The sequence below is a fragment of the Bombina bombina genome, chromosome 8 (genome assembly GCF_027579735.1).
Source record: "Bombina bombina isolate aBomBom1 chromosome 8, aBomBom1.pri, whole genome shotgun sequence".
NCBI lineage: Eukaryota > Metazoa > Chordata > Amphibia > Anura > Bombinatoridae > Bombina > Bombina bombina.
The window spans coordinates 110,686,652-110,705,658 of NC_069506.1; positions in this window are offsets into that span (position 1 = coordinate 110,686,652).

The window sequence follows — 19,007 nt, forward strand, 5'->3', positions numbered from 1 at the left end:
GTCCGGGAGCAGTGGTTTAGGGGTTAATACATATAATGTAGGTGGCAGTAGGCTCCGGAAGCGACGGTTTATGGGTTAAACACTTTATTAGAGTTGCGGTGGGCTCCGGGAGCGGCAATTTAGGGGTTAATAACTTTATTTAGGTGCGGGGGCGGCGATATAGGGGGTAAAACAGTATAGTTTAGTGTGTGTGCTTAGTTACAGGGTAGCAAGAAAGCTGTGAATAAGCCGATGAGCAGCGAGATCGATGACTGCTAGTTAACAACAGTCCGCTGCTCATCGCACCGTACTTGGTGCGCGGCTTTTTGACCGCTTTCTTGAAAATTTTGGAGAACGTATTCAGGTCCGTGGCAGCTATGTTAGGTGATCTTAGGCGAGCGTATTGGTGCCGTTGAATGCAAGAAAGTAGACGGCTTGATAACTAGAGGCCAATATGTCAAAATGCATTCAGATAAGAGGCGTCCTTTAAGGGCTAAGAAATTAGCATATGAGCCTACCTAGGTTTAGCTTTCAACTAAGAATACCCAGAGAACAAAGCAAAATTGATGATAAAAGTAAATTGGAAAGTTTTGTTTAAAATTACATATCCTATCTGAATACTGAAAGTTTTTTTTTAGACTGTTCCTTTAGGTTCTTGAAAATGTCTGTGCACTAGGATGACCTGTGGTTTGGGATAACAAAATCTGCCACATTAATTTTTTTTAGTTAGCACAAACCATTACAATGGCTCATATAACCCACACTGATTAATTGTCATATTTAGTGCAGCTAAATTCTAAATTGTCATTTGATGTGTTAGTAGCTGTATTTTTTGCACAGAGTTTATCCACAGTCTAAGCAGCGTTTGTTCACTCCAAAGACATTAAGGTTATTAATGTTATTAAAAGTGACACTGTATTAGCGCAGAGAGTCACAAAATAACAAATGATAGACAGATTGCAGTCCTAGGCGAGAGATGAGAGAAGGACGTAGTAATAATGAGACAAACAGAAGGAATGATTTGAGACAAGGGGAGAGAGAGATAGCACAGCCAGACTGTAAATCTTGCAGGGGATTAGGGATTTACTTCAGATAGAAGAATGTAAATTTTGCTGGCTCCAGCATGGCTGGAAATGTTCTCTCACAGCCAAAGCCTGGTCCATGTTGGCTGCGGATGAGGCTTTGAGTGCCCTCCTGAATTGGATGCATTTCTGGGGCTGGAAAACAGGAGAGCTGGACTGTGTGTCTCCAGAAAAATAGACCTATGCAATGAGCCGTAGAGAGATATCGTTTGTCCCTGTGTTCTTGTGTGTCTGTGTATTACCTATTAGTGTCTGTCTACAGAAACAAGACTGGGCATTCCTGATGTTGTACCTTTGACTGTGAGTCGCTGCCAGACATTACTCTATCAAGCAACAAGAGTTTCCTATGATTGAATGAAGCCACATTTTGGGTTCTGCATTTTGTTATACATTTTTGAATTTCTTAGTGAAAGTTGTCGTGTTTGCTAAGAAAGACATCTATCAAGCCAAGTGGGTCTCAAATGTCAGCATTTAAAGGGACATTAAAATCAAATTTAAAGGGGCATGAAACCCAAATGTATTAATTTTATAAATCAGATAGAGAATACAATTTAAAAAAAAAAGTTTTTAATTGACTTCTACTATCAAATTTGTGTCTTTCTCATGTTATTCTTTGTTGAGGCGATACCTCGATAGGTAGCGTGCACATATCTGGAGCACTCTGTGACAGGAAACAGTGCTGCCATCTAGGGCTCTCACTAATGTTTAGCATTGCAAAACTGCTGCCATATAGTGCTGCAGACACGAGCATGGTACTGAACTTACCGTATTGCTTTTCAAGAAAGGATAAGAAGAAAACAAAGACAATTTAATAAATAGACATGTGCATGGCTAAAAAATTTGGTTCGTTTTCGGTTCGTTTTCGGTTCGTTTTCGGTTCGGATCGATTCGGACTTTTCGATTTCGGTTCGGATCGAATCGAATTCGGCAAAATATGAATGAATTCGTTTCGGATTTATTCGGATTCGAATAAATTTGTTTCGGATTTATTCGGATTCGAATAAATTCGGCTGAATTCAGTTCGATTCGGTTCCAAAATTCGGTATGTTTTAGTACACTAACACCCATAAACTAACTATGAACCACTAAACCGAGGCCCCCCACATTGCAAACCCTATAATAAAATTATTTAACCCCTAATCTGCCGACCGGACACCGCCGCCACCTACATTATAGCTATTAACCCCTAATCTGCTGTCCCTAACATCGCCGACCCCTACATTATAGTTATTAACCCCTAATCTGCCCCCCCCAATGTCGCCGCAATCTAACTACAAGTATTAACCCCTAATCTGCAGAACGGACATCGCCGCCACCTACATTATAGCTATTAACCCCTAATCTGCTGTCCCTAACATCGCCGACCCCTACATTATAGTTATTAACCCCTAATCTGCCCCCCCCAACGTCGCCGCAATCTAACTACAAGTATTAACCCCTAATCTGCCGACCGGACATCGCCGCCACTATAATAAATGTATTAACCCCTAAACCGCTGCACTCCCGCCTCGCAAACACTATAATAAATGTTATTAACCCCTAATCTGCCCTCCCTAACATCGCCGCCACCTACCTACAATTATTAACCCTAATCTTCCGCCCCCAACGTCGCTACCACTATAATAAGGTTATTAACCCCTAAACCTAAGTCTAACCCTAACCCTAACACCCCCTAACTTATATATAAAATAAACTCTAAGCTAGCTACAATATAACTAATAGTTACATTGTAGCTATCTTAGGGTTTATTTTCATTTTACAGGCAAGTTTGTATTTATTTTAACTAGGTACAATAGTTATTAAATAGTTAATAACTATTTAATAACTACCTAGCCAAAATAAATACAAATTTACCTGTAAAATAAATCCTAACCTGTTACAATTACACCTAACACTACACTATCATTAAATTAATTAAATAAATGAATCCTATTTAAAACTAAAAACTTACCTGTAAAATAAACCCTAATATAGCTACAATATAACTACTAGTTACATTGTAGCTATTTTAGGATTTATATTTATTTTACAGGCAACTTTGTATTTATTTTAACTAGGTAAAATAGCTATTAAATAGTTATTGACTATTTAATAGCTACCTAGTTAAAATAATTACAAAATGACCTGTAAAATAAATCTTAACCTAAGTTACAATTAAACCTAACACTACACTATCTTTAAATAAATTAACTACAAGTACCTACAATTATCTACAATTAAATAAACTAAAGTATAAAAAAAAAACACTAAATTACAAAAAAAACACTAAATTACAAAAAATTAAAAAATATTACAAGAATTTTAAACTAATTACACCTAATCTAAGCCCCCTAATAAAATAACAAAGCCCCCCAAAATAAAAAAATGCCCTACCCTATACTAAATTACAAAAGTTAACAGCTCTATTACCTTACCAGCCCTTAAAAGGGCCTTTTGCGGGGCATGCCCCAAAGAAAACAGCTCTTTTACCTGTAAAAAAAAAACACAATACCACCCCCCAACATTACAACCCACCACCCACATACCCCTACTCTAACCCAAACCCCCCTTAAATAAACCTAACACTACCCTCCTGAAGATCTCCCTACCTTGAGTCGTGTTCACCCAGCCGGGCCGAAGTCTTAATCCGATGGGGCAGAAGAGGACATCCAGACCGGCAATTTTAAACTAATTACTGCTAATCTAAGCCCCCTAATAAAATAACAAAGCCCCCCAAAATAAAAAAATGCCCTACCCTATACTAAATTACAAAAGTTAACAGGTCTATTACCTTACCAGCCCTTAAAAGGGCCTTTTGCGGGGCATGCCCCAAAGAAAACAGCTCTTTTGCCTGTAAAAAAACCCCCACCACCCCCAACATTACAACCCACCACCCACATACCCCTACTCTAACCCAAACCCCCCTTAAATAAACCTAACACTACCCCTCTGAAGATCTCCCTACCTTGAGTCGTGTTCACCCAGCCGGGCCGAAGTTTTCATCCGATGGGGCAGAAGAGGACATCCAGACCGGCAGAAGTCTTAATCCGAGCGGGGCAAGAAGAGGTCTTCCATCCATCAGAAAAGTACCAAAAAACAAACAAACACTAAATTACCAAAAATAATAAAATATTACAAGAATTTTAAACTAATTACACCTAATCTAAGCCCCCTACTAGCTATTAATATAGCTACAATATAACTAATAGTTACATTGTAGCTATTTTAGGATTTATATTTATTTTACAGGCAACTTTGCATTTATTTTAACTAGGTAAAATAGCTATTAAATAGATATTGACTATTTAATAGCTACCTAGTTAAAATAATTAAAAAATTACCTGTAAAATAAATCCTAACCTAAGTTACAATTAAACCTAACACTACACTATCATTAAATAAATTAACTACAAGTACCTAAAATTATCTACAATTAAATAAACTAAACTAAAGTACAAAAAAACCCCACTAAATTACAAAAAAAACCCCACTAAATTACAAAAAATAAAAAAATATTACAAGAATTTTAAACTAATTACACCTAATCTAAGCCCCCTAATAAAATAACAAAGCCCCCCAAAATAAAAAAATGCCCTACCCTATACTAAATTACAAAAGTTAACAGCTCTATTACCTTACCAGCCCTTAAAAGGGCCTTTTGCGGGGCATGCCCCAAAGAAAACAGCTCTTTTGCCTGTAAAAAAACCCCACAATACCACCCCCCAACATTACAACCCACCACCCACATACCCCTATTCTAACCCAAACCCCCCTTAAATAAACCTAACACTACCCCCCTGAAGATCTCCCTACCTTGAGTCGTGTTCACCCAGCCGGGCCGAAGTCTTCATCCGATGGGGCAGAAGAGGACATCCAGACAGGCAATTTTAAACTAATTACTGCTAATCTAAGCCCCCTAATAAAATAACAAAGCCCCCCAAAATAAAAAAATGCCCTACCCTATACTAAATTACAAAAGTTAACAGCTCTATTACCTTACCAGCCCTTAAAAGGGCCTTTTGCGGGGCATGCCCCAAAGAAAACAGCTCTTTTGCCTGTAAAAAAACCCCACAATACCACCCCCCAACATTACAACCCACCACCCACATACCCCTACTCTAACCCAAACCCCCCTTAAATAAACCTAACACTACCCCCTTGAAGATCTCCCTACCTTGAGTCGTGTTCACCCAGCTGGGCCGAAGTCTTCATGCGATGGGGCAGAACAGGACATCCAGACCGGCAGAAGTCTTCATCCAAGCGGGGCAAGAAGAGGTCTTCCATCCATCAGAAAAGTACCACAAAAAAACACACACTAAATTACCAAAAATAATAAAATATTTCAATAATTTTAAACTAATTACACCTAATCTAAGCCCCCTACTAGCTATTAATATAGCTACAATATAACTAATAGTTACATTGTAGCTATTTTAGGATTTATATTTATTTTACAGGCAACTTTGTATTTATTTTAACTAGGTACAATAGTTATTAAATAGTTAATAACTATTTAATAACTACCTAGCTAAAATAAATACAAATTTACCTGTAAAATAAAACCTAACCTAAGTTACAATTACACCTAACACTACACTATCATTAAATTAATTAAATAAATTAATCCTATTTAAAACTAAATACTTACCGGTAAAATAAACCCTAATATAGCTACAATATAACTAATAGTTACATTGTAGCTATTTTAGGATTTATATTTATTTTACAGGCAACTTTGTATTTATTTTAACTAGGTAAAATAGCTATTAAATAGATATTTACTGTTTAATAGCTACCTAGTTAAAATAATTACAAAATTACCTGTAAAATAAATCCTATCTAAGTTACAATTAAACCTAACACTACACTATCATTAAATAAATTAAATAAATTAACTAGAAGTACCTACAATTAAATACAATGAAATAAACTAAAGTACAAAAAAACAAACACTAAATTACAAAAAATAAAAAAATATTACAAGAATTTTAAACTAATTACACCTAATCTAAGCCCCCTAATAAAATAACAAAGCCCCCAAAATAAAAAAATGCCCTACCCTATACTAAATTACAAAAGTTAACAGCTCTATTACCTTGCATACAAAGAGAGAAGCGCTCTACCAGGAACGAACAACAGCTCAGTGGCTTGTTCTATGGCGATTTACCACCCGGAAGCAGCCTCTTTTAGACCAGTGTGCTTTTCACAGAAGAAAACTTTCCTGAAGTATATCAGTCTGATCCTGCCAAGTAAGGTCAGTCCAACCCCGAAATACCAGGCAATTCTCCTCTGAACAAGGAACATGACAACCCCAGACGATCGTTTCGGCCTCCTATGGGCCTCGTCAGTGAGGTGCAGCCACATTCCTCTAAGCACACTGGGCAAGGAGTCCACGTCTGGTTTCCCCCATCACCCATAGGGAGACTTCCCCAGGGTCATAATAATTTGCATACAAAGAGAGAAGCGCTCTACCAGGAACGAACAACAGCTCAGTGGCTTGTTCTATGGCGATTTACCACCCGGAAGCAGCCTCTTTTAGACCAGTGTGCTTTTCACAGAAGAAAACTTTCCTGAAGTATATCAGTCTGATCCTGCCAAGTAAGGTCAGTCCAACCCCGAAATACCAGGCAATTCTCCTCTGAACAAGGAACATGACAACCCCAGACGATCGTTTCGGCCTCCTATGGGCCTCGTCAGTGAGGTGCAGCCACATTCCTCTAAGCACACTGGGCAAGGAGTCCACGTCTGGTTTCCCCCATCACCCATAGGGAGACTTCCCCAGGGTCATAATAATTTGCATACAAAGAGAGAAGCGCTCTACCAGGAACGAACAACAGCTCAGTGGCTTGTTCTATGGCGATTTACCACCCGGAAGCAGCCTCTTTTAGACCAGTGTGCTTTTCACAGAAGAAAACTTTCCTGAAGTATATCAGTCTGATCCTGCCAAGTAAGGTCAGTCCAACCCCGAAATACCAGGCAATTCTCCTCTGAACAAGGAACATGACAACCCCAGACGATCGTTTCGGCCTCCTATGGGCCTCGTCAGTGAGGTGCAGCCACATTCCTCTAAGCACACTGGGCAAGGAGTCCACGTCTGGTTTCCCCCATCACCCATAGGGAGACTTCCCCAGGGTCATAATAATTTGCATACAAAGAGAGAAGCGCTCTACCAGGAACGAACAACAGCTCAGTGGCTTGTTCTATGGCGATTTACCACCCGGAAGCAGCCTCTTTTAGACCAGTGTGCTTTTCACAGAAGAAAACTTTCCTGAAGTATATCAGTCTGATCCTGCCAAGTAAGGTCAGTCCAACCCCGAAATACCAGGCAATTCTCCTCTGAACAAGGAACATGACAACCCCAGACGATCGTTTCGGCCTCCTATGGGCCTCGTCAGTGAGGTGCAGCCACATTCCTCTAAGCACACTGGGCAAGGAGTCCACGTCTGGTTTCCCCCATCACCCATAGGGAGACTTCCCCAGGGTCATAATAATTTGCATACAAAGAGAGAAGCGCTCTACCAGGAACGAACAACAGCTCAGTGGCTTGTTCTATGGCGATTTACCACCCGGAAGCAGCCTCTTTTAGACCAGTGTGCTTTTCACAGAAGAAAACTTTCCTGAAGTATATCAGTCTGATCCTGCCAAGTAAGGTCAGTCCAACCCCGAAATACCAGGCAATTCTCCTCTGAACAAGGAACATGACAACCCCAGACGATCGTTTCGGCCTCCTATGGGCCTCGTCAGTGAGGTGCAGCCACATTCCTCTAAGCACACTGGGCAAGGAGTCCACGTCTGGTTTCCCCCATCACCCATAGGGAGACTTCCCCAGGGTCATAATAATTTGCATACAAAGAGAGAAGCGCTCTACCAGGAACGAACAACAGCTCAGTGGCTTGTTCTATGGCGATTTACCACCCGGAAGCAGCCTCTTTTAGACCAGTGTGCTTTTCACAGAAGAAAACTTTCCTGAAGTATATCAGTCTGATCCTGCCAAGTAAGGTCAGTCCAACCCCGAAATACCAGGCAATTCTCCTCTGAACAAGGAACATGACAACCCCAGACGATCGTTTCGGCCTCCTATGGGCCTCATCAGTGAGGTGCAGCCACATTCCTCTAAGCACACTGGGCAAGGAGTCCACGTCTGGTTTCCCCCATCACCCATAGGGAGACTTCCCCAGGGTCATAATAATTTGCATACAAAGAGAGAAGCGCTCTACCAGGAACGAACAACAGCTCAGTGGCTTGTTCTATGGCGATTTACCACCCGGAAGCAGCCTCTTTTAGACCAGTGTGCTTTTCACAGAAGAAAACTTTCCTGAAGTATATCAGTCTGATCCTGCCAAGTAAGGTCAGTCCAACCCCAAAATACCAGGCAATTCTCCTCTGAACAAGGAACATGACAACCCCAGACGATCGTTTCGGCCTCCTATGGGCCCCGTCAGTGAGGTGCAGCCACATTCCTCTAAGCACACTGGGCAAGGAGTCCACGTCTGGTTTCCCCCATCACCCATAGGGAGACTTCCCCAGGGTCATAATAATTTGCATACAAAGAGAGAAGCGCTCTACCAGGAACGAACAACAGCTCAGTGGCTTGTTCTATGGCGATTTACCACCCGGAAGCAGCCTCTTTTAGACCAGTGTGCTTTTCACAGAAGAAAACTTTCCTGAAGTATATCAGTCTGATCCTGCCAAGTAAGGTCAGTCCAACCCCGAAATACCAGGCAATTCTCCTCTGAACAAGGAACATGACAACCCCAGACGATCGTTTCGGCCTCCTATGGGCCTCGTCAGTGAGGTGCAGCCACATTCCTCTAAGCACACTGGGCAAGGAGTCCACGTCTTGTTTCCCCCATCACCCATAGGGAGACTTCCCCAGGGTCATAATAATTTGCATACAAAGAGAGAAGCGCTCTACCAGGAACGAACAACAGCTCAGTGGCTTGTTCTATGGCGATTTACCACCCGGAAGCAGCCTCTTTTAGACCAGTGTGCTTTTCACAGAAGAAAACTTTCCTGAAGTATATCAGTCTGATCCTGCCAAGTAAGGTCAGTCCAACCCCGAAATACCCGGCAATTCTCCTCTGAACAAGGAACATGACAACCCCAGACGATCGTTTCGGCCTCCTATGGGCCTCGTCAGTGAGGTGCAGCCACATTCCTCTAAGCACACTGGGCAAGGAGTCCACGTCTGGTTTCCCCCATCACCCATAGGGAGACTTCCCCAGGGTCATAATAATTTGCATACAAAGAGAGAAGCGCTCTACCAGGAACGAACAACAGCTCAGTGGCTTGTTCTATGGCGATTTACCACCCGGAAGCAGCCTCTTTTAGACCAGTGTGCTTTTCACAGAAGAAAACTTTCCTGAAGTATATCAGTCTGATCCTGCCAAGTAAGGTCAGTCCAACCCCGAAATACCAGGCAATTCTCCTCTGAACAAGGAACATGACAACCCCAGACGATCGTTTCGGCCTCCTATGGGCCTCGTCAGTGAGGTGCAGCCACATTCCTCTAAGCACACTGGGCAAGGAGTCCACGTCTGGTTTCCCCCATCACCCATAGGGAGACTTCCCCAGGGTCATAATAATTTGCATACAAAGAGAGAAGCGCTCTACCAGGAACGAACAACAGCTCAGTGGCTTGTTCTATGGCGATTTACCACCCGGAAGCAGCCTCTTTTAGACCAGTGTGCTTTTCACAGAAGAAAACTTTCCTGAAGTATATCAGTCTGATCCTGCCAAGTAAGGTCAGTCCAACCCCGAAATACCAGGCAATTCTCCTCTGAACAAGGAACATGACAACCCCAGACGATCGTTTCGGCCTCCTATGGGCCTCGTCAGTGAGGTGCAGCCACATTCCTCTAAGCACACTGGGCAAGGAGTCCACGTCTGGTTTCCCCCATCACCCATAGGGAGACTTCCCCAGGGTCATAATAATTTGCATACAAAGAGAGAAGCGCTCTACCAGGAACGAACAACAGCTCAGTGGCTTGTTCTATGGCGATTTACCACCCGGAAGCAGCCTCTTTTAGACCAGTGTGCTTTTCACAGAAGAAAACTTTCCTGAAGTATATCAGTCTGATCCTGCCAAGTAAGGTCAGTCCAACCCCGAAATACCAGGCAATTCTCCTCTGAACAAGGAACATGACAACCCCAGACGATCGTTTCGGCCTCCTATGGGCCTCGTCAGTGAGGTGCAGCCACATTCCTCTAAGCACACTGGGCAAGGAGTCCACGTCTGGTTTCCCCCATCACCCATAGGGAGACTTCCCCAGGGTCATAATAATTTGCATACAAAGAGAGAAGCGCTCTACCAGGAACGAACAACAGCTCACATAAATACAATGAAATAAACTAAAGTACAAAAAAACAAACACTAAATTACAAAAAATAAAAAAATATTACAAGAATTTTAAACTAATTACACCTAATCTAAGCCCCCTAAAAAAATAACAAAGCCCCCCAAAATAAAAAAATGCCCTACCCTATACTAAATTACAAAAGTTAACAGCTCTATTACCTTACCAGCCCTTAAAAGGGCCTTTTTCGGGGCATGCCCCAAAGAAAACAGCTCTTTTGCCTGTAAAAAAAAACACAATACCCCCCCCCCACATTACAACCCACCACCCACATACCCCTACTCTAACCCAAACCCCCCAAAAATAAGCCTAACACTACCCCCTTGAAGATCTCCCTACCTTGAGTCGTGTTCACCCAGTCGGGCCGAAGTCTTCATCCGATGGGGCAGAAGAGGACATCCAGACCAGCAGAAGTCTTCATCCAAGCGGGGCAAGAAGAGGTCTTCCATCCATCAGAAGTCTTGATCCAGGCGGCATCTTCTATGTTCATCCATCCGGAGCGGAGCGGCAGCATCCTGAAGACATCCGACGCGGAGCATCCTCTTCTTTCTTGATCCGACGACTAAATGACGGTACCTTTAAGTGAAGTCATCCAAGATGGCGTCCCTTGAATTCCGATTGGCTGATAGGATTCTATCAGCCAATCGGAATTAAGGTAGGAAAATCTGATTGGCTGATTCAATCAGCCAATCAGATTCAAGTTCAATCCGATTCAATCAGATTGACCTCGCATTCTATTGGCTGTTCCGATCAGCCAATAGAATGCGAGGTCAATCTGATTAGCTGATTGATCACAATTTATCATTTGATAAATATCGGTATGAAAATAGCTGCCCTTTTCGATGTTGACACGGTCATCATCAGCCATTTTCATTGTTTATCTACCTGGAGACACCTTTCTTTCTATCCAAAGACATTGCTTTACCATAATAAAACAGACAGTCAAACATTTTACAATTACAAACATTTAACCCCTTAATAAATGACATTCGCCGTACGTTGTGTGTTTGTTAAGGAGTTTACTAGCACAGCTTTCCCAACAGTGCCAAAACTGTGCCAGTATTGCATATATATCACTTCCAACATCGGCAAGACCTGCGCTATAAACAAGGCTGATAAGAGGGCCTTTTAACGACGGCTGACATACCCTGTAAATTGTGCATGTACATTTCAGTGAATTAAGAGTTAACAGACACATGATATACACAAATCTGCCTGACAATGACTGTTGGTAATTTCCATATTAACGACTAGCACATGTAGTTTTGATTCAGTATTTAAATCCACCATGTTTTATCGTAGCCTGAAGATACATTATTCATGAATTTTCTTTTCTGCTTCATTTTTTTCAACTTTTATTTTAGTTTACAACATTTCAGAATTGAATTATAAAAATATACTCTTCTTATTTGGGATAAATTAATGTTTGGGATAAATTAATGAATACATAAACACCTGGATACAGGTATCACCCTTTATAGTAGAGATGATTGCTAAATAGACATTCTATATCGACAAAGAATAAATAAGTGGGGTTTCGCTGTTAGCACAGTTTACAACCTTTTACAAATCAAAAAAATGTTTTACTGGTCTTCTTCACTGTGGCTAGTCTGGAAAAACTGCAAATGTGTTTGGACGAGCTTGTACTCTGCCTTAAGTGATTAAAGGGACATTAAACACTAACGGCTAGATTACGAGTTTTACGTAATTGTCACCGCTCACTTACCTACAGCGCTGGTATTACAGGTTTTCAGAAACCCGGCGTTAAAAAGCAAGAAGTGAGCGTAGAGCAAAATTGAGCTCCATACCGCACTCCAATACCAGAGCTGCTTAAGTCAGCGGTGAGCTGATTGTACGTGCTCGTGCACGACTTCCCCATAGACATCAATGAAAAAAAGTCTAACACCTGCAATAAAGCAGCGTAAAGCTCAGTAACGCAGCCCCATTGATGTCTGTGGGGAAACTAAATTTATGTTTACACCTAACACCCTAACATGAACCCCGATTCTAAACACCGATAATCTTACACTTATTAACTCCTAATATGCCACCCCTGACATCGCCGACACCTACATTATATTTATTAACCCCTAATCTGCCGCTCCCGACATCGCCGAAACCTACATTATACTTATTAACCCCTAATCTGCCGCTTCCAACATCGCCGACACCTACATTATACTTATTAACCCCTAATCTGCTGCCCCAACGTCGCTGCCACTATACTAAATTTATTAACTCCTAAACCTAAGTCTAACCCTAACCCTAACACCCCCTAACTTAAATATAATTAAAATAAATCTAAATAAAACCTACTATCATTATCTAAATAATTCCTATTTAAAACTAAATACTTACCTATAAAATAAACCCTAAGCTAGCTACAATATAACTAATAGTTACATTGTAGCTAGCTTATGGTTTATTTTAATTTTACAGGCAAGTTTGTATTTATTTTAACTAGGTAGACTAGTTACTAAATAGTTATTAACTATTTACTAACTAGCTAAAAAAAAAAAATACAAATTTCGATGTAAAATAAAACATAACCTGAGTTACACTAACACCTAACCTTACAGTAGAATTAAATAAATTACCTAAATTAAATACAATTAACTAAATTAAATACAAATACTTAAATTAAAAAAAACCCATTAAATTACACAAAATAAAAAAAAATTACAAGATATTTAAACTAATTTAAAAAAGCCCACCCAAAATAAAAAAAACCCTAGCCTAAATGAAACTACCAATAGCCCTTAAAAGGGCCTTTTGCGGGGCATTGCCCCAAAAGAAATCAGCTTTTACCTGAAAAAAAAAATACAAGCAACCCCCCCAACAGTAAAACCCACCACCCACACAACCAACCCCCCAAATAAAACCCTAACTAAAAAAACCTAAGCTCCCCATTGCCCTGAAAAGGGCATTTGTATGAGCATTGCCCTTAAAATGGCATTTAGCTCTATTGCGGCCCAAACCCTAATCTAAAAATAAAACCCACGCAATAATCCCTTAAAAAAACTTAACACTAACCCCTGAAGATCCACTTACAGTTTTGAAGAGCTGAAATCCAACCTCAACGAAGCCGGAAGAAGTCCTCAACGAAGTGGCAAGAAGTCCTCAATGAAGCCGGGAGAAGTCTTCATCCAAGCCGGGAGAAGTGGTCCTCCAGACGGGCAGAAGTCTTCATCCAGACGGCATCTTCTATCTTCATCCATCCGGCGAGAAGCGGGTCCATCTTCAAGACATCCGGCGCGGAGCATCCTCTTCCAACAAAGTCTTCTTCCCAAATGAATGTTTCTTTAAGTGACGTCATCCAAGATGACGTCCCTTAGATTCCGATTGGCTGGTAGAATTCTATCAGCCAATCGGAATTAAGGTTGAAAAAATCCTATTGGCTGATCCAATCAGCCAATAGGATTGAGCTTGCATTCTATTGGCTCAATAAAGAAAGTATATTGCAAAGTTGCTTTACTAAGGCTGTAATAATGAATATTGACATATTTCCTTTCCTTAATTAAACATTTTATGGCAGAACACATTATAATTTCAATTTGCCTTTAATAAGAACTACCATTGTCTTCAGTTGTGCTTTGTAATAATAATTTTTTTTTTAAGAAGCAGTTTCATAATTTATTAAAGATAGGGAAAGGGAAAGTAGTTCTGGCAGAAATCTACAAGTTATTGTCTAGTTGTGCTTCTGATCCACTTTATTTCCAGGATTAATGTGCTTTTCTTCTTCTCAAATTGGCTGCCTGTTATGTCTGTGGTTGTCCTATGGTTTTCCATCTGGCAGTAGATATAAGATATAATTATTCACCCATTGTTTTAATGGACAATTGCAGATTTCTATTTCAAAACTATGAACTTTCACAACAGACTATAAATATATGTATCTCTGAGAATAAGAGTTCTTGAGGGATAGACAGTGTGTTTAGCTAGAGAAAAGCAATGGGTGAGAGGTGACCAGCTGGTCAAGTAGGCACCTGAGAGAGAGGTGGATGGCTGTAAATGGGACAATATATTGGGCTAACAGGGCTTATCTGGGTTTGCAAGGATGCTGGTCCACAAATACTTTATTTTCTCTGTGAGTTTTTAAGTCATATGAGGGGCATATGAGTGGAATGACCCTGGCTGCCCAAGGTTATGCAAGAGAAGAATTCCCAATGTCATAGGAACTAAAAATGTAACCAATGTGGCACTACAAGCTAAAGAGTTATTTTTTTGTGGGCCACTTCTTAAATGACCAGTAAATACAGTAGATTTGCATAATCAACAAATTCATGGTAAAAAGACAATGCAATAGCACTTAGGGGTAGATCTATTAAGCAGCAGCTGCTGCTTTCTACCCATACAGTTTCAGGTTTGAAAATTAAGTTAAGAAGCAGCGGTCGTTAGATCTCCTGGCACCCTGACAATATGTCACTATCGTCCCGTGGAGCAAGTGTAACAGCAGTTCCGTTGCTAGCGGGCAGTAAAACATCACTTCTCATTGCCGTGCTGCAACAAGATCTATAAGGCTGTCCAGCCTGAGGCATATTTTGCTCTCGAAATCTACCATGAGGGATTTTAAAATAGTACCCAGCTCCTCCATAGTAACAGATGTTAGCAGGCAATAAGATAGATAAATAGCAGACCTGAAAGTCAGAAATTGTTCCCAGTCTGTATAGATAGGACAGTTAACAGATACCTTCCATCTGTTCAACCCGGCGAACCAGGGGGGGGGTTGGATCTGTAGTAGGCCACCACCAGGATCTCAACGGTCCAGACCAGTCCACAAGAGATAGAATATCATAGAAAAAACATATAGTCCTGTTCGGTACACATTCATAGATTTGGTTATGTCACTTCCATATGCGGGTAATGCAGGATTCCAATGATAATTGGCGGATTACCAAGTTATCTCTTGCAGCTTCAGGTATTGCAGCCTATCATGGCTGCCGCCCAGACACGCCCCCATGTTTGCATATTTTATTATTTAAAATTGTATTAATGTATAATTAATGTATACATGCAAGTTTTGGTTAATATAATACTCTCTCTCTCTCTCTCTCTCTCTCTCTCTCTCTCTCTATATATATATATATATATATATATATATATATAATATATATAGTTATATATCTACATAAATATGTATCTATCTATCTATCTATCTATCTATCTATCTATCTATCTATATATATATATATATATATATATATACAGTATAAACATACAAACATACTAATGTATACAGATATATATATATATATATATATATATATATATATATATATATACACTTTTGACTCCTTTCCTGTCAAACACCTTGTCCTATACCATGGGGTAGATTTATCAAATGCCGGGCGGACATCATGTAGCAAATCATGTCATATACAATGGGGTAGATTTGTCAAATGTCGGGGACACACGATCCGCTGTAGCAAATCATGTCTGCTCGGCATTGCTAAAGGCAGACAGCTTATACTGTCTGCATTTAACATCGCACAATCATTTTTGGTGAAATGCGTGTGCAATGCCGCCCCCTGCACATTCGTGACCAATCAGCCGCTAGGAGGGGGTGTCAATCATCCTGATCATCGGGATGATTGCAGTCTGCCACCTAAAAAGTGGCGGACAAGTTAAGGAGCAGCGGTAACTAGCCGGAAACTAGCCGGAAACTACAGGGGGTAGATTGCAGCATCCACTGCTTGGTAAATCTACCTTCAGGTCTCAAGTCATGCTAACTTTTATAGCGCTGTTATGTGTTGCACTCAAGCGCAACACATAACTTTCAATCTTGTAATATGAACGATGTTTAGCGCAGTCGTCATATACATTGAAAGTATGGGGTGCACTAAAGGGATGTTAGTCACGTCAATCATTTTCTGGTTATTTAGAGATGGATTTGTAATATTGGATTGTGCACTAATCCTAGTGATGTACAGTAATATTGATAACGCATAAAGGTGTTTTAAACGCTGAAGCTTGTTGAACATTCTATCTGGAGCTTCTATTTGTATCCTGTGTTTTTAACCTGTTTTATTCTGGTGAAATAAATAATATGAATATTGGCACTTTGACTCCGAGTTAGAATTTTCCATTTAGCGATATGATTGTAGAAGCTGTTCTGCACTATTGGGTGTCCTCCTTTCTAAGACCTGAGCGGCTAACTGAAAACACCTGTTTATGTGGTTGAGGAGAAAACCTAGGAAGACAGCAGTCTTAACAAAAGGGAGTATTTAATTTAATTTTATATACTTTCAATTTTTTTTTATTGATGGCTAACTTGATTTTATATATTATTCCTTTAGTAAACTTGATATACAAGTGTTTGTATATTATTTTTCTTCGCACTGATATTGATAACATATTCTGCTCTATCATAGCGCTCCATTTGATATCTAGGCCGTGAATTTATGATTCATCACCATTATTTTGTAGCTCTTGTCAAGTATTAATATAGGATCTGAGTTTTCTACAATTTCTTAGAATTTCCAATACCCAGCTATTGAATATTTATAGTGTTGGCTTATAGTTAAAGAAATGTTTGTCACTCCAATTAGTAATGGTTTGTGTTGAACAAATTATTTGTGAAACTTTTACATATATTGTTAACAATCAGACTAATTCATTTTTATCAGTGTCCTCTTTGTGACGTAAATAAAAATATCCTAATGGGTTGTCCAAGAGAAGCTTCCCTCACCAGTTTTTACTTCTGAAGCAGGTTACATTGGTCTGCAGGATCATTTGGCATCTCCAGGAACTATGTATAAGGGGGCATACAGTCAAAAGTAGAGTGGCCACTAATTATTCCAATGCCAAAGACCTATTAATGAAATAATGAAGCAGTTGCCTATGTGTATCCATTGATAGATGGAGCCCATCATCACTTGCTGGTTCTATTTGACCATTTATTATAAAGTAGTAAAAATAGTTTGTTTGTGGGGGGCGGAGCCAGCGCTCATGAAGGATGGCTGCACTTATGTGAGCTCCTAGCTCCCTGTTGGGCCTTAGTGAGGAAAACACTACTCGAAAACTTGAAATACTTGCCCTTTCATAGGCACAGTCATGGGGCAACACAGCGAGGGTACGGGACTGATCAAATTTTAGTGCGGCGAAAATACGGACCGGATTTGTCCGTGGTCGTCACTGCCGAGATGCGCTCCACGTGGATAGCTGTACCTGAATTACACTGCAGCCGTATAGAGTTGGGACTGGACAGTATCGTCAATCCCCCGACACAGTAAGACTCTTTGTATATCCAAAGCACTTGTCCAGCTGAAGAAGATTGCTGCGGTAAGATGTATATAATACTGACACTGTTTTTAAAATGGCGCCTGTATTACAATACATGCAGCACAAACTTTCAGCGCCATAGTTAGTGAAGCTGCAGGAGAAATCATCTACTTATGAATGTAATGTGATTTCAACACCTGGTATATTGTTATGGACTGTGCTATACGATAAGGGGATAATTTTAAAGGTGCCTCTTAACACTAGATGATCTTTCTTTCTATAAGAGAGTGGTCAGCTCAAAGGACATCTTATTAATACATGAACCTGGGCTTACAAGGGTCCCCTCTATACTTTGAAGGCCAGAAGTTTTCCCCCGGTTGTAGCTGCTGTGACTCCCTAATATAATATAATAATTATAGGCGACTAGAGCATTCACTATGTCACCTAAGAAGGGGAATAAACCTGAGAAGGTAGCGAAGAAAACAGGACCCAGTCCCTCGTTGAATAATTTTTTTAAAACCCTGGAGACCCCAACCACAGCGCCATCTAAACATACTGGCAGAAGTTCCAGATCTCCCTCATCTTCTTCTGATTCTGAGCCTGATACTCAAACCTCTGCTATAACGATACCCAAGGCGTTATTGGACTCTCTGCCCTCTAAGAAAGACTTTTCTTCTCTAATTAGTCAAGTCAAACAATGTATACGTGAGGAGATTGCGGAGGTGAAAAAAGAAATTACAGAAATTGGCCAGAGAGGGTCAATCAGATATATCCTGTTCCAATATTGCATTTCTCAGAGACAAAACAGTCCAACAAGGGGGGCGTGTCCGGGCTATGGTCCAAGATGGCCGCTAAATTAGGAGCTCTCTAAACCAGGATTGCAATCCACCTGTAATCTGGACTTCAAAAAGTTATCCAGCAGAAATTTGCATCTTAAAAACATAGGGGACATTTTACTGACTGGAACTCTATAAAAAATTTTGTCTGAAAACCAAGAGGACTTCCTAAACTGGACCGCTGAGACTCACTGGTGGCCTCTACGGAGAGAGAGCTCAGCACCTCCCCCCGGGAAACCGGGTTAACAGAGAATATAGATACTCTCTGATCAACTTTAATATTGAACATGGGGGATTTGTATGTGTCTTTGCAAAAGCTGATGCTTGCCTTTGAAAGCACAATGTGTGACAAATTAGACCGGCTCTTGGTCCGCATGGAGTCCGCCCACCTTGGGGAAACGGCACCCTTTCAGGAAGAAAGATCTACTGCAGAGTCGGATGATGCGGGTATGACCATACAGGGGAGTATATCTGCACCGCTTAAGAGGGGAGACCAGGGTGACACGCACGCAGGCAAGTGCGAGAAATCTCTGCCCCCTAATGTGTCCCAGGAG